The 27,570-nt window shown below is 41.1% G+C and overlaps 2 protein-coding genes across 22 annotated transcripts in view; one reads left to right on the forward strand and one right to left on the reverse strand.

Moving 5' to 3' along the window:
- B3GALNT1 (beta-1,3-N-acetylgalactosaminyltransferase 1 (Globoside blood group)) overlaps positions 1-12,246 on the forward strand; it is a 90,466-nt gene extending 78,220 nt beyond the window's left edge. For 17 of the 20 annotated variants that reach the window (XM_022573249.3, XM_089910944.1, XM_089910939.1 and 14 more), the window contains one exon: positions 776-12,246. The gene's annotated coding sequence lies outside the window, so the exon portion shown is untranslated. The remainder of the gene's footprint in view (positions 1-775) is intronic. The other 3 variants (XM_089910936.1, XM_089910937.1, XM_089910938.1) reach the window with 3 other exon arrangements.
- PPM1L (protein phosphatase, Mg2+/Mn2+ dependent 1L) overlaps positions 1-27,570 on the reverse strand; it is a 342,515-nt gene that overhangs the window by 35,005 nt on the left and 279,940 nt on the right. The gene's annotated exons all lie outside the window — the stretch shown is intronic.

Below are 27,570 nucleotides of genomic sequence, written 5' to 3' on the forward strand. Positions count from 1 at the left end.
TGAAAGCCCTTTGAATTTCCAGTGTTAAATGCATGTAGAATGCCCTGACTGGTGACCACAGGTTGATAATAAATAGCCAAAGGGACTGAAGGAAACACGGAAAAGGAGAAAAAAAAAAAAAAGATAAACAAGAAGGAATGCATACTCTGCATCAAAAATTCCCTCAAGCTCTGCAATGTCTTAACCAGCACCTGGCTGGACTTAACCAAACTCTATGACTATCTCAGTAAAATTTGCCATTTACTGAAAGATAATAATAACAGCTCATGTTTATTGAGCATCTACTCTGTACCAAACATTGTTCTAAGTACTTTAAACACATTAATTACCATAGTCCTCACGGCAACTCAACTACTAATACTCTCATTATCCCCACCTTACAGATGGAGGAACTGACACAAAGAGGTTAAGGAATTTGCCCATGGTTACATAGGTATTAAAGAGAGAAGGTGGGACTTGCACTCAGGTACCCTGGATCGGAGGTCCACGATATTAACTTCTACGGGGTCTGGTCTTCTGTACTTAAATCCAAATCTTTAAGTTCCAGTTTCTCCCTATATTACTACTCCATATATGCACTCATAACCAGCCATCCCCAGAGGTGAACAACTTGTCAATAAAGATATGTCAAGTCAGTAAGTATATCGCATAAACAGGATGATCATGGAAGATCTCTATACCCCCTCACTGACTTAAATAATTAATGTTGTCCTAAAAGTAGTTCTGTATTTAAGATAGAACAGGTCAAAGTAGATTCTGATCTTCTCTTCCTTAGGAAATCTGACTCAGCTTGATTCAGACTTGCTGGAATACCATTTCCCTTTTATTTCTGGTGATGAAAATAAAAGAGAACATCACATGTACAGCCTATTAACTGGAGACAACCAAGAAATGTTGAAATCAGCTGGCTGGACTGCCACAACACTTTCAGAGTGTGTGAGACTATAAATCAAAAAGCACTGCAAAAGAGACTAACGTGTTCAAACCTGAAGGATGTCCTGAAGATGGCAAAATCATCCATTAGGATGTCCTGGAACTGGGAAAATGGAACGATCTGTGTAGTCACTTTAACTCTGGTATTCCTAGCAAGGATCGCCATTTATATCCATCCAAGACATGATCTTATTCAGTTGAGAAATACACCAATCATTCTGAGATGAGGTAAGTTTTAGCCTTGTACTTCTCCCATTCATGTCATGAGAATCCTGCATCTCCTATTCTTTTGATTCAGTCTTTCAGCGAGTATTTCTCTATCAACAACAAAGAGAAGCTGTAAGTATCCTGCCTTTAAACGATGAGACACAACAAGCCCTCTGCACTTGTGAAGACAGTCAAAACAACTTTCTAGAGACTTGAAAGCAATAGTGACTTCTCTCAGAATTACCTCTTTCCCCTTTTGGCCAAGGGAGCCTGTACCACGTAAACCATGAAAACTCCACATGTGTTACATCAAGTTCGAGAGCTTCCTGCATTGCCTGCCACTTCTTTTAGTTTAGGTTCCTTACGTATTCAATAAGGAGAAGCATGCTCAAGCAAAACTGTGAGATGGCCTGATTTTGTCTCAAAGGATCTCATACTCTCTCTCCTCCTTGGGGGTGACAGTGGGGTTGGCTGTGGGACCTTAACCCCATTCCCCAGCACTCAACACTTTAAGGCTTTTCTGTCTACTGAGCCACAGTACTCGGGTCTGTTTGCACAAGCAATGCAGCAATGCTCCAAGCCTCCAAAATCTCCCACTTATCTACCCTTTCCCTTTCCACCATCCGTCCCACCGCCCACCCCCTGTCCACCTTAGGATTTCTATTCCCTTGGTTTGAAGATCCTAGGTGTTAGGTGAACACTGAATAATAGAAACTTGATCTACCAACACAAGGTTAGCAGTCTGCAATGGTAGGATTTCAGGGATTGTCATATACCAGTAGGATCTATGTATTTGAGTAAGGGAATCTTTCTTGTGTTTTTCAAAGTATATCAGGTAGGTGATGACTAACTCCATTTATGTCTAAGGACAGTCCTTGTGATAAAATTGTGAGTCACTTCGGGTGTTCACAAATTGCTCAGGGGTGACCTGTTGAGTGATGGACAACGAACCACAGCGAGAGTAGGAACTCTCTTTAAAATACTGGGATACCCAACCCAACAGGATGGAATGGAGGCAATTTCATTGCTTCCGCTTACGGGCAAAGGGACGGGCTCCACTTTACCCACTTGGTTAAATCTACTGACACTACTACCAGAAAGTACTTTAAAAACTGGCTTCTTGTGTTCAAGCCCTAAAATAAAGTGGGCTGGGGGGAAATTAGAGGTGGGAGAGAGACAAAAGGAGAAAAGGCCAGCCTGTTAGACTTTGCTGTCTCTTCCCCTTTTTCCCCTAGGCAGAGAAAGACGCTACTGAAGCACCCTTGTCGCCCTATTTCACACTCCATGGCCCCTTGACAGAAAAGCTGTTTCGGATGCGACGGCACCATCAGCAGGTGAGCTAAATAGGCTGAACCCTCATCACAGAGTGTTGCTGTTGCTGCTTCAGGATGCAGAACACATGGCTGCCATCAACAAAAACAGGGAAGAGTGTAGTGGAGAGAACATGAGCTTTGTATCGGACAGCCCGGCCTCACAGTCTAGCTAAATGCCCTCAGGCGAGTGAACCAAGCTCTCTTGGTTTCGGCAACACACAGCAAGGCCTGAGAAGTTATCTGGCACGTAGTCGTTGATCAGTGGTTGTTTGCCCCCTGTGGTTTCCTTTCACTACAGGGTCACCTTTACTGCCAGCTTGCACCTGTGGTATCTTCCTGAACTTTCTGCCTTAACTACACCTGACCTCTTGCCTAATTAGACAGATAAAGGGCAGCTGATTCTTCCTTAGTACTTCTCAGAAACAAGCCTCTCATCTGCCTGAATTTCTGCTGGAAGGGACCTCAGCGGTTGCAGCTTATGCAGGTAAAGAAACAGAATGGGGGTGAATCATTTTGGGTCCCCATTTCAGGAGGGAGACTGGGATATAGTCTTTACGGACAAGTCTACTTGCCTAAGATTTCTTTCTCCTGTTCTTTTACTCGGAAGTCTTGTTTGACATCCTATTCCTTTTCTGAGGTCTGATGGATTACACCAAACAAATGACCTCTGGAAACCTTCCTTTACGGTTCAAGGGGAGGCTGTTTCTATAACCTGTGTTGTGATTACAATATAGTAAGTACATTAGGGACCACCTTTCTTTCATTTCATGGAACTTAGGATTTTGATATATGGATTCTGTTTACGGGGCAGGACATATATAGCTTTGAAAAACACATTTGGAAGCAAAATTGTTGGAAGCTTGGGCCCATCTACAAGTCTGACTCTAACTGGTGGTTCTCTAAATACCTAAATTCCTACTTCTGTATCTCCTGCTAAAAGATATAACTGTAATGGTGACAGGAGGAGGTTGCTGATTGGGAAATTATGGAGAGGTTATCGTAAAATGGAAAACAGGAGAGAGTTTGGAAGGTTTCGTCTGAGATAGGCATGAAACAGCTCATGGTGTACTCTCATGGTAATCAGCGGGCAGGAGCTCAAGAAAGTTTCCCAAGCTTCCACAGGCCAGCTTGGGCCCAGTCTTTTCTCCATGGTTTCCCAGGACCCCAGCGAGGCCACAGGGTGGGAGGTGGCATGGGGTACTGATACCAGGAATATAATCAAGTCACATCCTTTTATTAAATAGTTGCTGAGGCAGAGAGGTTAAAGGCTCGCTCTATTCTGGTTTCTCTTCACCAGTACTGCCCTATATCCTATGGGACTGTGAAAGGGGTAAATAGATTTTCGTTCATGTGGTGTTTCAAGGAATTTGTTGTTCTTGTATTTTGGTATGTGTTAGTTTGGGGGAGGGGGAGTGGAAGTGTTTTGAGATTTTTAGCTGGAATAGCATGAAGAGGGTAAGGAATATAGATAGGATGGTAAGGAGTCATGTTGATGTATCTAGTTGTGGCATGTCATTAAGGGGAGTTTACGGCTCTCAATCTTTAACTTAAAAGGTTAACGCTAGTTTAGCTTCTTAATGAGATTATAATATGGATGCAGATCATTTTTCGAAGTTCTCTAGGGGTACTAGTTCGAGAACGATTGGTATGAAGCTATGATTTGAGCCGCAGATTTCTGAACACTGTCCGTAGAATAGACCTGGTCGTGTTGATATTAAGGTTGTTTGGTTTAGGCGTCCAGGGATTGCATCTGTTTTTAGGCCTAGGGAGGGGACAGCTCATGAGTGTAGTACGTCTTCGGAGGAGACTAATATTTGGATTGTTATTTGTATGGGTAGAACCATTCGATTATCTACTTCTAGTAGTCGTAGTTCTCCTGGTTTTAGGTCCGAGGTTGGAATTATGTAGAAGTCGAAGTTTAGGTCTTCGTAGTCGGTGTATTCATGACTTCAGTATCACTGGTGTCCTGTTGTTTTTACAGTAAGAGAGGGGTTATTAATTTCATCTATCATGTAGAGAATTCGTAGGGAGGGCAGGGCGATTAGGATTAAGATGGTGGCTGGGAGGATGGTTCAAACAGTTTCTACCTCTTGAGCGTCTATTGTACTGGTGTGTGTTAGTTTGGTTGTAAGTATCAGGGTGATAATATAGAGGACTAGAGAGCTAATTAGGAAGACGATTATTAATGTGTGATCATGAAAGTGTAGGAGTTCTTCTATAATAGGTGATGTTGCGTCTTGGAAGCCTAGTTGGAAGGGATATGCCATGGAGATATACAGGATTTTCACTTGTGATTTAACTTTGACAAAGTTAATGTAAGGCTTTACTAATATCTCATTTATAAAGAAAGACATAGTGGTTATGATATTGGCTTGAAACCGATTAGAGGGGGTTCGATTCCTTCCTTTCTTGATCATTTTGGGTTGACGTATGCTGGTTCTTCAAATGTATGGTATGGTGGAGGACACCCATTTAGTCATTCAAGATTTGTGGAGGTGAGATCTACTGTTAGTACCTCTCGTTTAGATGTGAATGCCTCTCAGATGATGAAAATTATTAGTATAACTGCTGTTAGTGAGATGAAAGAGCCCATTGATGAGATAGTATTGCACGTTGTGTAGGTGTCTGGGTAGTCGGAGTACCGTCGAGGTATACCGGATAGGCCTAGGAAGTGTTGTGGGAAGAATGTTAGGTTTACACCTACGAATATGATTACAAAGTGAATTTTTGCTCATGTTGAGTTGAGTGTATAGCCTGAAAATAGTGGGAATCAGTGGACAAAGCCTCCTATGATGGCGAAGACAGCTCCTATTGAAAGTACATAGTGAAAGTGGGCGACTACGTAGCAGGGGTCGTGGAGAACAATATCTAGTGATGAGTTAGCTAGGACGATTCCAGTTAGGCCGCCTACTGTAAATAGGAAGATAAAGCCTAGGGCTCATATTAGAGCCGGAGATCATTTAATATTTCCTCCGTGAAGTGTTGCTAGTCAACTAAAGACTTTTACTCCTGTGGGGATAGCAATAATTAGAGTGGCTGATGTAAAATATGCTCGTGTATCTACGTCTATACCAACTGTGAATATATGATGAGCCCATACGATAAAGCCTAGGAACCCAATAGAAACCATAGCTCAAACTATTCCTATATATCCAAAAGGTTCTTTTTTCCCTGAGTAGTAGGTTACAATATGTGAAATTATTCCGAAGCCAGGTAGGATTAGAATATATACTTCGGGGTGGCCAAAGAATCAAAATAAGTGTTGGTACAGGATTGGGTCGCCTCCTCCTGCGGGATCGAAAAAGTTTGTTTAGGTTTCGGTCAGTCAATAGTATGGTAATTCCGGCTGCTAGGACGGGTAGTGATAGTAAGAGTAATACTGCTGTAACTAGGACTGATCATACGAAGAGGGGTGTTTGGTATTGGGTTATAGCGGGGTGGTTTTATATTAATAATGGTCGTAATGGAATTGATGGCTCCAAGGATTGAGGATATGCCGGCTAGATGTAGGGAGAAAATGGTAAGGTCTACTGAGGCTCCTGCATGTGCTAGATTTCCAGCTAGAGGCAGGTATACAGTTCAGCCCGTGCCTGCGCCGGCTTCAACTATTGAGGATGCTATTAGTAGTAGAAAGGAAGGAGGAAGTAGTCAGAAGCTTATATTATTTATACGGGGAAAAGCTACGTCAGGTGCTCCAATTATTAGAGGGACTAGTCAATTTCCGAACCCACCGATTATGATAGGTATGACCATGAAGAAAATTATCACGAAGGCATGGGCTGTTACTAGTACGTTGTAAACTCGGTCATCTCCGATTAGTGTGCCAGGTTGACCCAGTTCAGCGCGAATTAATAAGCTTAGGCCAGTGCCTACTATTCCTGCTCAGGCACCAAATAACAGGTATAAGGTACCAATATCTTTGTGGTTGGTTGAGAATAGTCAGCGATTTATGAACATAGGTAAAGTGGCCGAGTAGGCATTAGACTGTAAATCTGAAGATAGGGGTAGAGTCCTCTTTTTGCCAAGTCCTGTGGTGAATTATCATTTTGAATTGCAAATTCAAGCAAGCAGCTTCAATCCTGCCGGGACTTCTCCCGCCTTTTTTTTCTCGCGGCGGGAGAAGTAGATTGAAGCCAGTTGACTAGGGTATTTAGCTGTTAACTAAAAGTTCATGGGAGATGTATCCCTCCAATCTAGTGAGGATTCAGCTTAATTAAAGTGTTTGATTTGCATTCAATTGATGTAAGACACGGTCTTGCAATCCTTATTAGGCAGGGGTTAAGTAAATTATACTTGCTTAGGGCTTTGAAGGCTCTTGGTCTGATTTAACCTAAACTCCTATAGTAAAATGGAGAATGCTGGTGTGAGGGTTAAGAGTAATTGTGGATAATACAATTGCTGTTGGTAGAAGGGTTATTCGTTTTGTGGAGTGAAACTGTCATTTTATTTTTATGTTGTTTGTAGAGGGAAGTAGGGTTAATGCTGTGGAGTAGGCGAGGCGTATGTAGACATATAGATTGAGTAGTGCTGTGATGGCTATGAGGCTTGGTAGAACAAGAATATCGTTTCTTGTTAGTTCTTGAATAATTATTCATTTGGGTATGAATCCTGTAAGTGGGGGGAGTCCTCCTATGGAGAGTAAGGTGAGTATGGTGAGGGCTGTGGTAACAGGCATTATGTTTCATGTTTGGGATAATGATAATGTGGTGGTGGTTGAGTTTTGGATGAATAACATGAATATGGTGAAAGTTACTGTGATGTAGATTTACTAGGTTCAGTAAAGTGAGGGTTGGATTATATAGTAGGATAGTTGTTATTCATCCTATGTGGGCGATTGATGAGTAAATCTTTCGAAGTTGCGTTTGGTTTAGTCCGCCTCAGCCTCCGATTAGGATAGAGAGTAGGGATATAGTAAGTATTAGGTGTAGATTGATTGATGGTGAAATTTGATAGAGGATTGAAGTGGGTGCGAGTTTTTGTCATGTAAGTAGGGTCAGTCCTGTGGTTAGGGGGACACCTTGTGTAACCTCTGGTACTCAAAAGTGAAAGGGGGAGAGTCCTAGTTTAATGGCTGGGGCCATTGTTATTAGGATGGATGCTGTTGGGTCGAATAATTTTGTGATGGTTCATTGGCCGGAGTGTAGTAGGTTAATGATAACTGCTAGTATGAGTAGTGTGGATGCGGTGGTTTGTGTTAGGAGATATTTAGTTGAGGCTTCTGTGGCTCGGGGGCTAGAATTTTTTATTATGATGGGAATGATGGCTATTGTATTTATTTCTAGTCCAATTCAGGCGAATAGTCAGTGGGAGCTGGTGGTTACGATTACTGTGCCTAGGATGAGGGTTATTAGAATGATGGAGATGAATGGGTTAATTAGTATGGGAAGGATATAAACCAACATTTTCGGGGTATGGGCCCGATAGCTTGTCTAGCTGACCTTACTATAGACTATAGTGTGGCATGGTAGCACGGAGAATTTTGAATTCTTAGGGGTAGGTTCGATTCCTATTATTCTAGAAATAAGAGGGTTTGAACCTCTATTATTTACTCTATCAAAGTAACTCTTTTGTCAGACATATTTCTTATCTTTTACGTTTGAGGGGGGATGCCTGCTGTTATAATGGGTAGTGAGACGTGTCACATACAGAGGGCTAGTGTTAGGGGAAGGAAGTTTTTTCAGACTAGATGTATTAATTGATCATATCGGAATCGGGGGTAGGATGCTCGAATTCATAGGAAAGATATTGTGAGTAGTAGTGTTTTGACAATGAGGTTTGTTGTGTGTAGTTCTGGTGTGTAGGGGTCGTGGAATGCTCCCAGAAAGAGGATAGTTGTAAATATATTTATTATGATGATATTGGCATATTCTGCTAGGAAGAATAGGGTGAAAGGGCCTGCTGCATATTCCACATTAAAGCCGGATACGAGCTCTGATTCTCCTTCTGTTAGGTCAAAGGGGGCCCGGTTGGTTTCTGCTAGGGTAGAAATGAATCATATTATGGCCAATGGTCATGAAGGAAAAAATAATCATAGTTGTTCTTGTGTGGTGGTTAGTGTGGATAGAGTAAATGAGCCGTTTATTAGGAGTACTGATAGGAGGATGATGGCTAGTGTCACTTCATATGAGATTGTTTGTGCTACTGCTCGGAGAGCTCCAATTAGTGCGTATTTTGAGTTGGAAGCTCAGCCGGATCATAGGATAGAGTAGACGGCTAGGCTGGATATTGCTAATATGAATAGTACTCCTAGGCTTATGTTGATGAGGGGGTATGGTATGGGTAGGGGGCTTCATATTGTGAGGGCTAGAGTTAAGGCAAGTACGGGTGCGATATATAGTGGTGGAGGATGCGGCTGGTCATAGGGGTTCTTTAGTGAATAGTTTGATTGCATCGGCGAAGGGTTGTAGCAGGTCATGTGGGCCTACGATGTTTGGTCCTTTTTGGAACTGTATGTAGCCTAGGATTTTACGGTCTACTAGTGTTAGAAATGCTACAGCTAGAAGGATAGGGAGAATGAGTGTTCGGATGTTAATTATAAACATTTTGTTGGGGAGAGGATTTGAACCTCTGGGTGTAAAAGCTTAAGTTTTATGCAATTGCCGTACTCTGCCACCTCAACAAAGCCCTGGTCTTGGGCAAAGTATATTTGCTCTAGTTTATTAAGTTGAGATTAGATCATTAATTGTTTGAAGGTGCTTTTTTGAAGTTGGCCTTATTTCTCTTGTCCTTTCGTACTGGGAGGAATGCGTAATAGATAGAAACCGACCTGGATTGCTCCGGTCTGAACTCAGATCACGTAGGACTTTAATTGTTGAACAAACAAACCCTTAATAGCGGCTGCACCATTAGGATGTCCTGATCCAACATCGAGGTCGTAAACCCTATTGTCGATATGGACTCTAGAATAGGATTGCGCTGTTATCACTAGGGTAACTTGTTCCGTTGATCAAAATTTTGGATCAATAAGTGATACTATGCTTTGGCTAGTAGGCCTAGGCTTTAATCACTCGGAGGTTTTTTTGTACTCCGAGGTCACCCCAACCGAAATTGTCAGCCCATATAAAACTTTGTTATCCCTTGGCGGTTTTATTTTGTGATTTTTGGGTTGATTAATTGAAGCTCCATAGGGTCTTCTCGTCTTATTTTATTATCCCCGCCTCTTCACGGGGAGGTCAATTTCACTGATTAAAAGTAAGAGACAGTAAAACCCTCGTGTGGCCATTCATACAAGTCCTTATTTAGAGAACAAGTGACTATGCTACCTTTGCACGGTCAGTATACCGCGGCCGTTTAACGATTGTCACCGGGCAGGCAGTGCCTCTAACACTGGTTATGCTAGAGGTGATGTTTTTGGTAAACAGGCGGGGTTTGTGTTTGCCGAGTTCCTTTTACTTTTTTAAATCTTTCCTTAATGCACGCCTGTGTTGGGTTAACAGTGTATTTAATAAATAATTTAGTGTTGGTTTATATTTATTAACAGTTAATTATCAGTATATTATCAGTTACTGATGTAAGCTTGTGCGAGGAGAAAAATTTCTTGTTACTCATATTAACAGTGTTACTTCTATAAGTCCAATAATCAGGCTAGGAGTTAATTTATTTATTGTTGAAATTAAAACGTAGTTTTGTTGTTGAGCTTGAACGCTTTCTTAATTGGTGGCTGCTTTTAGGCCAACTATGGTTTAGGTTTATATTACGCTCTAGTAAAGGTTGTATCCATTTCTAAAAAGCTGTACCCTTTTAGACTAACAATTAAATATACGTTAAACCTTGATGTGGTTTTTAGTATTATTTAATGTTGAACTGAAATTCCTTTCTTGGACAATCAGCTATCACCAGGCTCGTTAGGCTTTTCACCTCTACTTATAAGTCTTCTCACTATTTTGCCACATAGATGAGTTTGTTCTAGTTACTGCTTGTAAGTAGCTCGTCTGGTTTCGGGTAATTTAGCTTAAGGTCTCTTTGCTAAGTTATTACTAGTTAAGTCATTATGCAAAAGGTACAAGGGGTAAGCTTTGCTTTTTTTTACTTTTAATAATTCTTTCATCTTTCCCTTATGGTACTTTCTCTATAGTGCCATTGATAATTAAATTTCTATCTCCTATACTTTAGATGTATGGTAAATGTTTTATTTGATTAGTTTATGGTAGTAGCGGTGGAGAGGGTATGGGCTAGGTATAGTTCAAGATATACACGGGTTGTGGAATCTTCTAGGTGTAAACTAGATGCTTTGTTTAAGCTATATCTTGTTTTATCCAAGCACACTTTCCAGTATGCTTACCTTGTTACAACTTGTCTCCTCTCGTATAGTTGCTTAGCATGGGTTAGTGAACTGGGGCTTTGCTATGATACTTGAGGAGGGTGACGGGCGGTGTGTGCGTGCTTCATGGCCTTATTCAATTAAGCACTCTACTCTTAATTTACTACTAAATCCTCCTTTAGTTTTTAGGTTTCATAAAAACTTTCGTGTGGATATAAGGGGTGCTCTTATTATAGAAAATGTAGCCCATTTCTTCCCAACCCATAGGTTGCACCTTGACCTAACGTTTTTATGTATGGTAGTTATGCTTACTTCCGTTCCCTTTTAGGGTTTGCTGAAGATGGCAGTATATAGACTGAAGTAGCAAGCGTTGGTGAGGTTGATCGGGGTTTATCGGTTACAGAACAGGCCCCTCTAGAGGGATGTGAAGCACCGCCAAGTCCTTTGAGTTTTAGGCTGTTGCCAGTAATACTCTGGCGAATAGTCTTGTTTTGGGACTATTTAGGTTTACGACTAAGCATAGTGGGGTATCTAATCCCAGTTTGGGTCTCAGTTCTCGTGTATTCAGGTTGTACTAAAGTCACTTTCGTGGTTTGGCTTAGTTTTAATTATGGCTCTTTACAGCTTAATTAGGATTTGAATTTATTTTGTATGATTCCTTAACACTCTTTACGCCGGGTCTCTATTAATTTGGGTCAATCGTATGACCGCGGCGGCTGGCACAAAGTTTACCAACCCTAGCTAACATAACTTAGTCAAACTTTCGTTCATGGCTTAATTTTTATCACTGCTGTGTCCCGTGGGGGTGTGGCTAAGCAAGGTGTCGTGAGCTGCTAGTGCAGTGTGCTTGATACCCGCTCCTTTTGATCTTTATGATTTGGAGGGCATTCTCACCGGGGTGTGTGGATGCTTGCATGTGTAAGTCTGTTAAGAACTAATAGAAAGGCTGGGACCAAACCTTTATGTTGATGGGGCTGGCGAAGCCCGTCTAGACATTTTCAGTGTCTTGCTTTGTGAAAAATTTAAGCTACATTAACCTGTGGAGTACAAAAGATATGCGTATAATTTCATTACGGGGCTTGTGTCAGATTTAGTATTGATTTACGAAAAAAAATATTCGTGGATCTAGGGACGAAGCTGTCTAGGGGGGTGGTGAATATCTAAGTAGACGGTCAGTTTTGTAGGGGGTAAGGGGGGTTTGGGCCCCTATGAGATACAGTTTTTTGAGCCCGGGGGGGGAATAGTGGAGTACTATGTCCTGTGACCATTAATTTAACTGCACACGTTGGTTGTGCTACTCAAATCAAAAATACATACAAGTCCAGCTACAATTTGCTTGACTGTGACGAGACCTTTTAAGGTCATAGCTGAGTCTGTGCAGGCCCCCCCACCACCAAAAATAAAAAATACCAAATGTATGGAATCTCAGTTATGTGTGAGCATGGGCTGATTAGTCATTAGTCCATCGAGATGTCTTATTTAAGGGGAACGAGTGGGCGATTTTAAGTTAAAATGGTCCTGAAGTAAGAACCAGATGTCTTATAAAGATCACCGTTAGCTACCCCCACGATGTATGGGCCCGGTGCGAGAAGAGGGATCCGTGCCCAGCGGGTTGCTGGTTTCACGCAGCATGGTGATTAAGCTCGTGATCTAATGGAGCGGCCATAGTGTTAGTGGATATAAATTTATTTAATGACATGTACTATGTACGATCAATAATATTATGTAATATGTAAAATTAATAAAATTTAATACGAGCTTTAACTGACTGTATGGAAAATAAATGAATGCATAGTAATACATAGCATGTACATGTAAACATTTACAGGAAGACGCTATTACTGATATGTGGACATACATATGCATGTAATATGAACAACAGAAATGTTCTAAAATAAATTACTTTCAATACTGACATAGTACTGTAGTGTTGTGGTTATTCTACAATAAACTTTTTCAAGGACTAGTTTATGTAGAATTCCAGCTTTGGGTGTTGGCGGTGAGGTTTAGTACCTCGTCCTTGAGTCTTAGGGAGGGATGAATTTCTCCTTTTCCGGTTTACAAGACCGGGGTATTTTGTTATACTACAAAGACTCTTCATTTTAGGAGTTTGTTTTCGATAAGGCTAGTTACTGGTATTAATACTAGGATTAGGAGAAAGTATAGGATGGATGCTAACTGACCTACAATAATGTATGGGTGTTCTACGGGTTGGCCTCCAATTCATGTTAAGGTTAGGAGGTCTACAACTAGTACTCAGAATAAGAGCTGGCTAAAGGGTCGGAATATTATGCTTCGTTGTTTAGATGTTTGGAGTATTGGGATGGATATTAGGATGAGGATGGAGAGTGGTAGTGCTAATACGCCTCCTAGTTTATTAGGGATTGATCATAGAATTGCATAGGCAAATACAAAGTATCACTCTGGTTTAATTTGTGCTGGGGTGCTTAGTGGGTTTGCTGGGGTGTAGTTGTCAGGGTCTCCTAGTAGGTCGGGTGTGAACAGGGTTAGTGCGAGTAGGGTTAAGATTAGTAGTAAAGCACCTAGAATGTCTTTGATTGTGTAGTAGGGATGGAATGGGATTTTGTCTATATTGGATGGAATTCCTGTGGGATTATTAGATCCCGTTTCGTGAAGGAATAGTAGGTGGACGGCTGCTAGTGCTGTAATGATAAATGGAAGGATAAAGTGGAAGGCAAAGAAGCGTGTTAGTGTTGCTTTGTCTACGGAAAACCCACCTCAAATTCGTACTACTAAAGTAGTCCCGATATAGGGGATTGCTGATAGGAGGTTAGTAATAACGGTTGCGCCTCAGAATGATATTTGTCCTCAAGGTAGGACGTAACCTACGAATGCGGTAGCTATAACTGTGAATAATAATAGTACACCAATGTTTCATGTTTCTTGGAAGGCGTGGGAGCCATAGTATAGGCCACGTCCAATGTGAGCATAAAGGCAGATGAAGAATATAGAGGCTCCGTCTGCATGTAGGTATCGAATGATTCAGCCGTAATTAACGTCTCGGCAGATGTGTGTGACGGATGAGAAGGCAGTTGAGGTGTCTGGTGTGTAGTGTATTGCTAGGAATAAGCCTGTTAAGATTTGTATGATTAGGCAGAGACCGAGCAGGGAGCCAAAATTTCATCATGAAGAGATATTTGATGGGGTGGGGAGATCAATAAATGTATCATTGAGGATTTTGATTAGTGGGTGTGTTTTTCGAATGTTGGTCATTGGTCATGGTTGAAGTCCATGTGAGAATAATGATGGCATACATTGTTTTTATTATAAGCATTAATTCTGTAATTAGTCTTGTGGGGGTTTCTTCAAAGCCTTCACCTATTTATGGGGGTTTAGGGTTGATTGTGGGTGGTGCCGTAGGGTGCGGGATTGTTTTCAGTTTTGGTGGTTCATTTTTGGAGTTAATAGTATTTTTTTTTTTTTTTTTTGGAGTTAATAGTATTTTTGATTTATTTGGGAGGAATGTTAGTTGTATTTGGTTATATGACAGCTATGGCCACTGAGCAATATCCTGAGGTTTGGGTTTCTAATAAAGTTGTGTTAGGGGGATTTCTTTCAGGTTTAATGACGGAGTTTTTAGTGGTGTTGTACGTTTGAGAGAGTGAGAAGGTGGATATTGTATTTGAACTTAATGGGTTGGGGGATTGGGTTATTTATGATACGGGGGATTTGGGAATTTTTAGTGAGGAGGCTATAGGAATTGCTGCTTTATATAGCTATGGTGCTTGATGGGTTATTGTTACAGGTTGGTCATTGTTTATTGGTGTTGTAGTTATGGAGATTACTCGGGGTAATTAAATAAGATTATGCTAAGGGTAATAGTGATGAGGAAAGACAGGAAGTAGAGTTTGATAAGGCCTTTTTGGTTTGGGGTTAGTGTGGAAGCCTTTAGTTGAATGGAGGCTGTAGTTTTTGGTAGGATGGTTTCTATTCAGGTTAGGTCTAGTAAGGAAGTTGCTAGTTTTTGGCTTATTATTAGGTTTAGGTGAGGGGGTAGGCGATGTATAATTGTGGGGAAATATCCTAATAAAGTGGAAAATTTAGTGGCGTTTGATGGATATAGGTATTTTAAGTTTTGTGTATAGGTGTTAATTTCGAATGCGAGAATAAAGCCTAAGGTTGTTATTGTGAGAGCTGTTAGTCTTAGGTGTAAGGGTATAGTTATTAAGGGGGTGGTTATTGGAGGGATATTGTTGGAGAGGATAAATCCGGCGAAGATACTTCCAACTAAAAGCGTTTGATAGGGTTAATTAATATAGGGTTATTTTCATTAATGTTTATGAGGGGAGGGAAGCGAGGTTGTCCTAGTAAAGAAGACAATGCGAGTGCTGTAAATAGCTGTGAGGGAGGTAGCGGTTAAGGTTAGTAATAGGGCTCAGGCGTTGGTATAAGACGAAGTGGCGGCTTCGATGATAGGGTCCTTAGAGTAGAACCCTGTGAGGAATGGTATCCTGTAAGTGCGATGATAAGGGCGGTTGTGGTGAAGGGAAGAGTTTTGTATAGTCCTCTTATTTTTCGAATGTCTTGTTCATTGTTTAGGTTATGAATGAGGGAGCCGGAACATAAGAATAATGTGGCTTTGAAGAAGGCATGTGTGCAAATGTGTAGGAATGCTAGGTGAGGTTGGTTAAGACCGATTGTTACTATTATTAGGCCAAGTTGGCTGGAGGTGGAGAAAGCAATAATTTTTTTGATATCATTTTGGGTGAGAGCGCAAATGGCTGTGAACAAAGTGGCGAGGGCACCTAGAGAAAGGGTTACTGTTTGAATGAGTTTGTTATTTTCTATTAAAGGGTAGAAACGGATAAGTAGGAAAATCCCTGCTACGACTATTGTGCTTGAGTGGAGTAAGTCTGAGACTGGGGTGGGACCTTCTATTGCTGAAGGGAGTCAGGGGTGTTGTCCAAATTGGGCTGATTTTCCAGCTGCGGCTAGTACAAGTCCTATGAGGGGAAGATTTGAGGAGTTTTGGTTGAGTATGAAAATTTGTTGTAAGTCTCATGCGTTTATGTTAAATAAGAATCATGCTATTGACATGAGGAATCCAATATCTCCGATGCGATTATATAAGATTGCTTGGAGGGCAGCTGTATTAGCGTCTGTCCGTCCGAATCATCAGCCAATTAGCAAGAAGGATATAATACCTACTCCTTCTCACCCAATGAATAGTTGGAAAAGATTATTAGCTGTGACGAGGATGAGTATGGTGATGAGGAAAATAAGTAGGTATTTGAAGAATTGGTTGATGTGGGGGTCAGAGTGTATATATCATACTGAGAATTCCATGATAGATCATGTAATAAATAGTGCTACAGGTATGAATATGAGTGAGAAGTAGTCTATTTTGAAGCTAAGTGATAGTTTAAGGGTTTGGATGGTAATCCAGTGTCAGTTTGAAATGAGTGCTTCTTGGTTTGTGTGAAGAAATATTATTATTGGGATCAGGCTAGTGATGAAGGCGGAAAGGGTAATATTTTTTACATAGTGTTGGTACTTGTCGCTTTTGTAGAGGTTTGTGTTAGATATTACGATGGGGGCAGTTAATATTAGTAATGTGAGTAAAGCAGAGGAAGTAAATAGGTTTATTACTTTTATTTGGAGTTGCACCAATTTTTTGGTTCCTAAGACCAATGGATAACTGTTATCCTTTAAAAGTTTGAAAAAGCCACACTGTTAGATGTGGGGGGCATGAGTTAGCAGTTCTTGCAGTATTTTTTCGGTAAGTAAGAAGTTTTTTGTGTTTTTTTTTTAACATCTTTATTGGGGTATAATTGCTTTACAATGGTGTGTTAGTTTCTGCCCCATAACAAAGTGAATCAGTTACACATATACATATGTTCCCATATGTCTTCCCTCTTGCGTCTCCCTCCCTCCCACCCTCCAGTAAGAAGTTTTGATCTTCTATTACTAGCTTCACAGACTAGTGTTCTTTTAAAACTATACTTACAATAAAGGGGGCCTAAGATGATTTTGGGACTTAATGATAAGAGTAGTAAGGGAATGATGTGTAGGGCTATTAAGGCGTGTTCTCGTGTGAAAGAGGGGGTGAGGTTGTTAATATGGTGAGTATGTTTGCCGCGTTGTGTCGTGATTAACATGTATAGGGAGTAAAGGGCTGTGATTACAATATTTGTTCCCATTAGGATAATAGTGAGGTTTGATCATGAGAAAGCTGATATAACTACAAGTAGTTCTCCGATCAGGTTGATGGTGGGGGGTAGAGCGAGGTTTGTTAGGCTTGCTAGTAGTCATCAGGTCGTTATTAGTGGGAGAAAGATTTGTAGGCCTCGTGCTAGGATATGGTTCGGCTGTGGATTCGTTCATAGTTCGAGTTTGCTAGACAGAACAGGATAGAGGATGTAAGGCCGTGGGCGACTATTAGAGCGGTAGCTCCTATGTAGCTTCAAGGGGTTTGGATGAGGATAGCTGCGATAACGAGTGCTATGTGGCTGATTGAGGAGTATGCGATGAGTGATTTTAGGTCTGTTTGACGTAAACAGATGGAGCTGGTTATGATTATTCCTCATAAGGATAGCATGAGGAAGGGGTAAGCTATATGTTCTGTTAGAGGGTTAAGAATTGATGTAATTCATAGCATGCCGTAGCCTCCGGGTTTTAGTAATACAGCTGCAAGGACTATTGAACCTGCGATGGGGGCCTCTACGTGTGTTTTGGGTAATCAAAGATGTAGACCGTAAAGGGGTATTTTTACTAGAAAAGCTATTCTGCAGGCTAGCCATGTGAGGATATTAGATCAGGAAGTGGGTAGTGGTTGGGCTCAGTGTTGTAACAGTAGAAAGTTTAGAGATCCTGATGTGTTTTGTAAGTATGTTAGCGCTACTAGCAAGGGGAGTGATCCTATGAGCGTGTAGAATAGGAAGTAGAGTCCTGCATCGAGTCGTTCTGTTTGGTTACCTCAGCGGGTGACAATGATGAGAGTGGGGATTAGTGTAGCTTCAAATATGATGTAGAATAGGATTAGTTCTGTGGCGGTGAATGTTACAATTAGAAGAGTTTGTAATATAATTAGTATCGTAATGTAAAGTTTTTTTCGGACGAGTGGTTCTTTGAGAAGGTGGGACTGGCTTGCTATTAGTATTAAGGGAAGGAGGCATATTGTCAGGATTAAGAGTGGTGTAGAAAGGGGGGTCAGAGAAGAATATCAGAGAGTAATTGAGACTGTTGTCGTTGAATTGATTAAGTAGGAACAGGCTTGTAAAGCTTATTAGTAAACTGTGGGTTGTGGTATTAATTCAGATAGAGCTGCGTTTTGATAATCAAGTTAGGGGTATCAGTATGATGGTAGGAATAATGAATTTTAGCACTGGAGGAGGTTAAGGTTTTGTACGTAGTCAGTGCCGTATGTGTTGGAGATTATGACTAATAGGGCTAGTCCGATAGCTGCTTCACAGGCTGCAAATGCTAGGAGGTAATTGGTATCATGCTGGCTAGGGTGAAGTGTGAGTTTAGGATTGTGAGGGCTGCTAGAATGAACAGTGATAGTATTATGCCTTCTAAGCAGAGTAATGCGGATATTAGGTGGGATCGGTATATTAATAAACCCGTGAGGGATATGGTGAAGGCTATTAGGATATTTATATGGATTAGAGACACTTGGTATTTGTGAGTTTGGATCACAGTCTAGTGGGTCGACATCACTTGTTTTATTTTAAACTAAGTACCATATTTATCTCATTCTAAGCCCTTTTGGGTTCATTCGTAGGCTAGGCTAGCTGCTAGTAGGGAGATTAAGAATAGGGTCACAGTGAGTATTATTTTTAGGTTATTTGTTTGGGTTGCTCAGGGTAGGGGGAGTAGGAGGGCGATTTCTAGGTCAAAGAGGAGGAAAGTAATTGCTACTAGGAAGAATTTTATGGAGAAGGGTAGGTGAGCGGACCCTATTGGGTCGAAACCACATTCATAGGGACTTGTTTTTTCCACGTATATTAGCTGAGGGAGTCAGAAAGCGATAAATACGAGTAGTAAGGTTAGAGTTGTATTTGTTAATAGTGTTAGTAGGAGATTTATTGTTCTTTTTCGGGGTGTACCGAAGCTAACTGATTGGAAGTCAGTTGTACTTGTTAATACTAAAAGGACTATGAACCTCATCAATAGATAGATACATAGAGAAATAGCCATACAACGTCTACGAAATGTCAGTATCAAGCAGCGGCTTCGAAGCCAAAGTGGTGGCTTGATGTAAAGTGGAATTTTATTTGGCGTATAAAGCAAACAATGAGGAAAGTGGATCCGATAATGACGTGTAGTCCATGGAAGCCTGTGGCCACAAAGAAAGTGGATCCGTAGATTCCGTCTGAGATTGTGAATGGGGCTTCGTAGTATTCTGATGCTTGGAGTAGGGTAAAATAAAGGCCGAGCGTGATTGTGATGAAAAGAGCTTGAAGTATGTGTTTGCGGTTTCCTTCTATGAGACTGTGATGGGCTCAGGTGATAGATACGCCAGAGGCTAATAATACAGAGGTATTGAGAAGTGGGACTTCTAGGGGATTTAGAGGGTGGATGCCTGTTGGTGGTCAGCATCCACCTAGTTCAGGAGTGGGGGCAAGGCTTGCGTGGTAAAAGGCTCAGAAGAAGCCTGTAAAAAATAGGACTTCTGATAGGATAAATAAGATTATTCCATATCGAAGTCCTTTTTGGACAGTTGGTGTGTGGTGGCCTTGGAAAGTGCTTTCTCGGATAATATCTCGTCACCATTGGTATATTGTTAGAATATTCGTTAGTAAACTTAAGACTAGTAGGATTGTTGAGTTGAAGTGGAATCATATGATGAGGCCTGATGTTTTAAGAAGTGCTGAGAGAGCTCCTGTAAGGGGTCAAGGACTGGGATTTACTATGTGATATGAGTGGGTTTGGTGGGTCATTATGTATTGTCATGCAAGTATAAGCTTACTAGTAGAGTGAATACGTAGGCTTGAATTAAGGCGACAGCGAATTCGAGGATGGTTAATGGAGTGAGGATGGCGAATGTGATGAGGGCTGTGAATAGGCTGGTACTTATTAGTGTGAGAGTTGTACTTCCAATTAGATGTAATAACAAGTGGCCTGCTGTAATGCTGGCAGTTAGTCGTATGGCTAGTGCTACTGGTTGAATAAGTAGGCTAATAGTTTTGATAATTGCTAATATGGGAATGAGGAAAGTGGGTGTGCCTTGTGGTAGAAGGTGGGCTAAGGATATTTTTGCCTTATTACGGAAGCCTGTAATGACAGTACCGGCTCATAGAGGAATAGCTATTCCTAAATTTATTGAGAGTTGGGTGGTAGGTATAAATGAGTGGGGTAATATTCCAAGAAGATTTGTAGAGGCGATAAATAGGAGAAGTGAGATGAGTATTAGAGATCAGGTTTGTCCCTTGGGGTTATGTGTATTTATTAGTTGTTTTGATGTAAGTTTGGTTAATCATTGTTGGATGGAAACTGTGCGATTGTTAATTAGTCGATTTGGTGTTGGGAATAGTATAGTAGGGAATATAATGATTAGAGTGGCGATAGGAATACCAGGATATTGGTGGTGATAGGAATATCTTCCTGGCAGAATAGCCAGGAAGGGAGAAATGCTATGGGGTGTGTGTGTGATAGTAGAGTGGGGAGATGGTTTCCACAAAATGGTGTGTATAAAAATGAGCTCTGGGGGTAGTGATAAACAGCAAAGTCAAGAGAATATGGTAATATATTAAAATTCTTTTCTTGGGGGGCCATCAAGAATGTACTTTTAGAGATTATTGTGAAGTGTCTTTTATGCTTTCAGATACTACTTTTGATGTTAATAGTGGAAATTAAAACTATCCTGCTTGCATATAGCTTTCTTGTCTAAGTGCTTTCACGTACCTTATTTATTTGAATGTTATGACATCATTCTAAGGCGTGCAGGCTGATTTCATATGATTCCATTTAGGCATCATTAGTGGAAATAATTAAGCTTTGGTGTGAGATGGGCAGGAGTTTCAAATCTTAGCTCCTTATTTACTAGTTGTATGACCCTGGCCTTGGCAAGCTATTAGCCCTCTGAAACTCAGCTTCCTCATTTGCTCACTAAATCTGGCTCTTTCGCATAACTACCTGAGAGGATGCTTCAGAGGACACAATGAGATAACCTCTGTAAAATGTTGGCCATAAGGAACACTCAGTAAGTGCTATTTCCCTTTGTGTGAGACTTCAAATCGATATCTGCCCTTTCACATGTGAACTGCCGTTAGACTGTATAGTTAGGTTTTTTGTTTTCTGTGTGCTGGCTCTGATGCTAGAATTGAGATGAGAAAACAATAAGCAAATGATCACTATAAATGCTTAATGGCACTGTGAGTGTAATATAAAACCACAAGTCCATTGAATGTGATGAATTAGACATCTATTAGTACAGATGACCCCCCTGAATCCACACTGACCAGAGTCCATCAAGATTACTGCTATTACATGGAGTCGCATGTTAAGGAGTACAACCTCACCAGTTAAAATTTTGTAGGGCATGCGCACTGACATTCTGTCAGCACGCTGATAATTTTTTATTAATGACCGCCTCAGGCTTAGGGCACCCTTTCCTAACATTCTGCCATCTGGGAGGGCCTTTCTGTCTTTGGCGTCATGTACCCTAGTTTACTCACAGGGGAAGGACGGTAGGAAAAGGGATGGTTATCAGATTCTGCTTTGCAGTATGGCTGGGATTCTTAGTAACAGCTGATGCTAATCTAGCCCCTCTTTGTGCCAACCTGGAGCTGATTTTCTCCTGGATTTCTGGGCCCCTCCTCTTTCCCTTTCCTCCTTTATCTCTGCTCAGCGTCCTTTTACAGTCTACTTTGCAGAAGTTTCTTCCTCCACTGGTTTCCCAGCATCCTGTCCTTGGTCCCCTTTCTTGTCTTCTTCTGTACTTGCCTAGGATGGTCCCAGCCACATCCCCACCTGCAGCCACACCCGCCGGTATCCTTCTGTCTGCCAAATCAGTATTTCCAGCTCGCATATCCAACCTATCAGGACTCTGCACTCTGTTTTCCTACAGAGACCTCAGAAATTTATTTTAAACATTTAAAAATTAATTTTAAAATGTCTTTGCTTTACCCTTGCTCCCTATTGATTTAGCCTGAATCAGAGAATGGCAACAACATTAATCCAAATTCAGAGACCTAGGAGTCAACATTGACACCTCCCTCTGTGCCCAGAGCTAATTACCCAGCAAGTCTTGTTAATTCTATCACTTTACTATCTCTGAAATTCCCCCTTTCCTCTTGGCACTCTCTGATTAGGAGAAGAAGAACATAGTGGCTAAAAGCATCAGTTTGGGGTCCGATTCCTAGGGTTTCTACTTAATAGCTGTGTGGTTATGAGTAAGGACCTTAGCCTTCCTGAGCCTTGGTTCCTTCATCTGTAAAATACGGATAACATCTGATTCGTTGCTTAAACGAGTAAGTGTTTGGTATGTAGGCCACGAGGAGCCCTCCACATAGTTATGTTTTAATCAGTTTCTCATCTCAGTTACACCAGTGGTTTGACTTGGGTGCACATAAGATTCACCTGGAGGGCTTGCTGAACCCTACATTGCTAGGCCCAGAAAATCTGCATTCCTAACAAGTTCCCAGGTGATGCTGACACCGTTGCTCCTAGGCCAACACCCTGACTAAAGAAAGGCCTCTTGGCCTGCAACCTTCCCACTCGCAGGCTCACCTCCACCCCATACACAGCCATCATTTTAAAACATTATCTAATCTTTACATAAAAATTGCTTGAACTTCCTAGCAATTGCTAAGCACTTTTTCTGTGGTCAGACATACTTCTAAGTAAGTGCTTGACATGAATGAACTTATTTAAAGCTGAGAACAGCTTGTGAGATACATATCTCCATTCTACAGATGAGGAAACCAAAGCACAGAGAACTTAAGGAACCTAAGGTGACACAGGTAGTAAGTTTCAGAGACAGAATTTTTTTTTTTTTTTTTGCGGTATGTGGGCCTCTCACTGCTGTGGCCTCTCCTGTTGCGGAGCACAGGCTCCGGACGTGTGGGCTCGGTGGCCATGGCTCACGGGCCCAGCTGCTCCGTGGCATGTGGGATCTTCCCGGACCGGGGCACGAACCCGTGTCCCCTGCATCGGCAGGCAGACTCTCAACCACTGCACCACCAGGGAAGCCCTCAGAGACAGAATTTGATACCAGACTCCAGCCCTTGGCTCCAGAGGCCAGAATCTTAAACATTATAATCACTGCCTTTCTGCCCTGTCATTTCCTCATCTTAACATCCTCCAAAAAACAAGTCTATGGGATTTAAATCCATCCCTTTGCATGGCCTATGTGACTCCCAGGTGTCCTTTTTTTTTTTTTTTACATCTTTATTGGAGTATAATTGCTTTACAATGGTGTGTTAGTTTCTGCTTTATAACAAAGTGAATCAGTTATACATATACATATGTTCCCATATCTCTTCCCTCTTGCGTCTCCCTCCCTCCCACCCTCCCTATCCCACCCCTCCAGGCGGTCACAAAGCACCGAGCTGATCTCCCTGTGCTATGCGGCTGCTTCCCACTAGCTATCTACCTTACGCTTGGTAGTCTAAATATGTCCATGCCTCTCTCTCGCTTTGTCACAGCTTACCCTTCCCCCTCCCCATATCCTCAGGTCCATTCTCTAGTAGGTCTGTGTCTTTATTCCTGTCTTACCCCTAGGTTCTTCATGACATTTTTTTTCTTAAATTCCATATATATGTGTTGGCATACGGTATTTGTCTTTCTCTCTCTTACTTCACTCTGTATGACAGACTCTAGGTCTATCCACCTCATTACATTACAAATAGCTCAATTTCGTTTCTTTTTATGGCTGAGTGATATTCCACTGTATATATGTGCCACATCTTCTTTAGCCATTCATCCGATGATGGACACTTAGGTTGCTTCCATCTCCTGGCTATTGTAAATAGAGCTGCAGTGAACATTTTGGTACATGACTCTTTTTGAATTATGGTTTTCTCAGGGTATATGCCCAGTAGTGGGATTGCTGGGTCATACGGTAGTTCTATTTGTAGTTTTTTAAGGAACCTCCATACTGTTCTCTATAGTGGCTGTACCAATTCACATTCCCACTAGCAGTGCAAGAGTGTTCCCTTTTCTCCACACCCTCTCCAGCATTTATTGTTTCTAGATTTTTTGATGATGGCCATTCTGACTGGTGTGAAATGATACCTCATTGTAGTTTTGATTTGCATTTCTCTAATGATTAATGATGTTGAGCATTCTTTCATGTGTTTGTTGGCAGTCTGTACATCTTCTTTGGAGAAATGTCTATTTAGGTCTTCTGCCCATTTTTGGATTGGGTTGTTTGTTTTATTGTTATTGAGCTGCATGAGCTGCTTATAAATTTTGGAAATTAATCCTTTGTCAGTTGCTTCATTTGCAAATATTTTTTCCCATTCTGAGGGTTGTCTTTTGGTCTTGTTTATGGTTTCCATTGCTGTGCAAAAGCTTTGAAGTTTCATTAAGTCCCATTTGTTTATTTTTGTTTTTATTTCCATTTCTCTAGGAGGTGGGTCAAAAAGGATCTTGCTGTGATTTATGTCATAGAGTGTTCTGCCTATGTTTTCCTCTAAGAGTTTGATACTTTCTGGCCTTACATTTAGGTCTTTAATCCATTTTGAGCTTATTTTTGTGTATGATGTCAGGGAGTGATCTAATCTCATACTTTTACATGTACCTGTCCAGTTTTCCCAGCACCACTTACTGAAGAGGCTGTCCTTTCTCCACTGTACATTCCTGCCTCCTTTATCAAAGATAAGGTGACCGTATGTGCGTGGGTTTATCTCTGGGCTTTCTATCCTGTTCCATTGATCTGTCTTTCTGTTTTTGTGCCAGTACCATACTGTCTTGATTACTGTAGCTTTGTAGTATAGTCTGAAGTCAGGGAGCCTGATTGCTCCAGCTCCGTTTTTCGTTCTCAAGACTGCTTTGGCTATTCGGGGTCTTTTGTGTTTCCATACAAATTGTGAAATTTTTTGTTCTAGTTCTGTGAAAAATACCAGTGGTAGTTTGATAGGGATTGCACTGAATCTGTAGATTGCTTTGGGTAGTAGAGTCATTTTCAAAATGTTGATTCTTCCAATCCAAGAACATGGTATATCTCTCCATCTATTTGTATCATCTTTAATTTCTTTCATCAGTGTCTTATAATTTTCTGCATACAGGTCTTTTGTCTCCTTAGGTAGGTTTATTCCTAGATACTTTATTCTTTTTGTTGCAGTGGTAAATGGGAGTGTTTTCTTGATTTCACTTTCAGATTTTTCACCATTAGTGTATAGGAATGCCAGAGATTTCTGTGCATTAATTTTGTATCCTGCTACTTTACCAAATTCATTGATTAGCTCTAGTAGTTTTCTGGTAGCATCTTTAGGATTCTCTATGTATAGTATCATGTCATCTGCAAACAGTGACAGCTTTACTTCTTCTTTTCCGATTTGAATTCCTTTTATTTCCTTTTCTTCTCTGATTGCTGTGGCTAAAACTTCCAAAACTATGTTGAATAAGAGTGGTGAGAGTGGGCAACCTTGTCTTGTTCCTGATCTTAGTGGAAATGCTTTCAGTTTTCCTTTTGCACCACTCACTACGTTGTTCCCTGACCTCTAGACTGGTTGCAAACTTGTTTGTCAAGTACACTCTACCCCGCATGAAACACTTCCCTACCAACTCCTATTCATTCTTTATAAAGCTCAGCTAAGATAGTAACTTCTTTGAGAAGTCTTCCCAGCTCTTCCCCACCAACTGTGGATTAAAAGCCCTTCTTTTGTGAAACTTCCCCTAGCACTTAGCACTTAGCTCTCTTGAAGCTATTCCACACACACCTGCTTACTTGTTGGACCCTTCAACAAAGATGAAGTTCAGGGCAGGGCAGACTCTTGTCAGTGCACCTAGAAGGCAGTTAAATATCATCTGTTAATGAGTGAATGTAAATTACATCCAATGGCACTTTCAGGCTCTCTTCTCTTAATTCCTCAGTGAGTTCCTTCTTTGGGCTCCTTCAGGCTTGTATGAAAACCAGTCTTGATGACATTTCTTTAAAAAAGATTTTATTTGTTTATTGTTGAGTATTCCCCTTAAGGGTAAACCATAATATGTCACAAATATCCATATACCTACTATGCAGCATTTGTTTGTTTGTTTTTAATTGAAATATAGTAGATTAACAGTATTGTGTTAGTTTCAGGTATATAGCAAAGTGATTCAGTTATATATTTTTCAGATTAATTTCCATTATAGATTTATTACAAGATACTGAATATACTTCTCTGTGCTATATAGGAAATACTTGTTGCTTCTCTTTTTTTTTTTTTTTTTGTGGTATGCGGGCCTCTCACTGTTGTGGCCTCTCCTGTTGCGGAGCACAGGCTCCGGACGCGCAGGCTCAGCGGCCCACGGGCCCAGCCTCTCCACAGCACATGGGATCTTCCCGGACCACGGCACGAACTCGTGTCCCCTGCATCGGCAGGCGGACTCTCAACCACTGCGCTACCAGGGAAGCCCATCTATTTTATGTATAGTAGTTTGTTAGTCCCACACACGTAAATTGTCCCTCCCTCATCCCTTTTGGTAATCATAAGTCGGTTTTCTATGTCTGTGAGTCTGTTCCTATTTTGTATATAGATTCATTTGTATTATTTTTTAGATTGCACATACAAGTGATATTTGTCTTTCTCTGACTTACTTAATATGATATTCTGTAGGTCTATCTATGTTGCTCCGAATGACAATATTTCCTTCTTTTTTATGGCTAATATTCCATTTTGTGTGTGTGTGTGTGTGTGTGTGTATACCACATCTGCTTAACCAATTGTCTGTTGCTGGGACTTGGGTTGTTTCCATGTCCTGGCTATTGTAAACAGTGCTGCTATGAACACTGGGGTGCATGTATCTTTTCAAATTAATTTGCCTTTTTTCTGGATATATGCCCAGCAGTGGGATTGCTGGATCATATGGTAGCTCTATTTTAGATTTTTAAGGAACCTCCATACTGTTTTCCATAGTGGCTACACCAATTTACATTCTCACCAACAGTGTAGGAGGGTTCCCTTTTCTCCACACCCTTCCCAGCATTTATTATTTGTAGACTTTTTAATGATGGCCATTCTGACTGGTGTGAGGTGATACCTCATTATAGTTTTGATTTGCACTTTTCTAATAATTAGCAATGTTGAGCATCTTTTCATGTGCCTATTGGTCATATGTATGATATGTATGTCTTGTTTGGAGAGGTGTCTGCTTAGGTCTTCTGCCCTTTTTTTTTTTTTTTTTTTTGTGGTACGCGGGCCTCTCACTGTTGTGGCCTCTTCCGTTGCGGAGCACAGGCTCTGGACGCGCAAGCTCAGCAGCCAAGGCTAACGGGCCCAGCCACTCTGTGGCATGTGGGATCGTCCCGGACCAGGGCATGAACCCGTGTCCCCTGCATCGGCAGGCAGACTCTCAACCACTGCGCCACCAGGGAAGCCCTGCCCATTTTTTGATTGGGTTTGTTTTTTTTTTTGATATTGAGTTGTATGAGTTGTATTTTGGATATTAAGCCCTTGTCAGTCACCATTTGCAAATAATTTCTCTCATTCAGTAGGTTGTCTTTTTGTTGATGCTGTGCAAAAGCTTTGCTGTGCAAAAGCTTTTAAGATTGATTAGGTCTTACTTGTTAATTTTTCCTTTTATTTCTTTTGCCTAGGGAGACTGACCTAAGAAAATATTGCTACGATTTATGTCTGAGAATGTTTTGCCTGTGTTCTCTTCTAGGAGTTCTATGGTGTCAAGTCTTATATTTAGGTCTTCAAGACATTTTGAGTTTATCTTTGTGTATGGTGTGAGGGAGCGTAA

The sequence above is a fragment of the Delphinapterus leucas genome, chromosome 4, assembly GCF_059928025.1.
Source record: "Delphinapterus leucas isolate spDelLeu-1000000601 "Yukka" chromosome 4, BTC_Dleu_Yukka2, whole genome shotgun sequence".
NCBI lineage: Eukaryota > Metazoa > Chordata > Mammalia > Artiodactyla > Monodontidae > Delphinapterus > Delphinapterus leucas.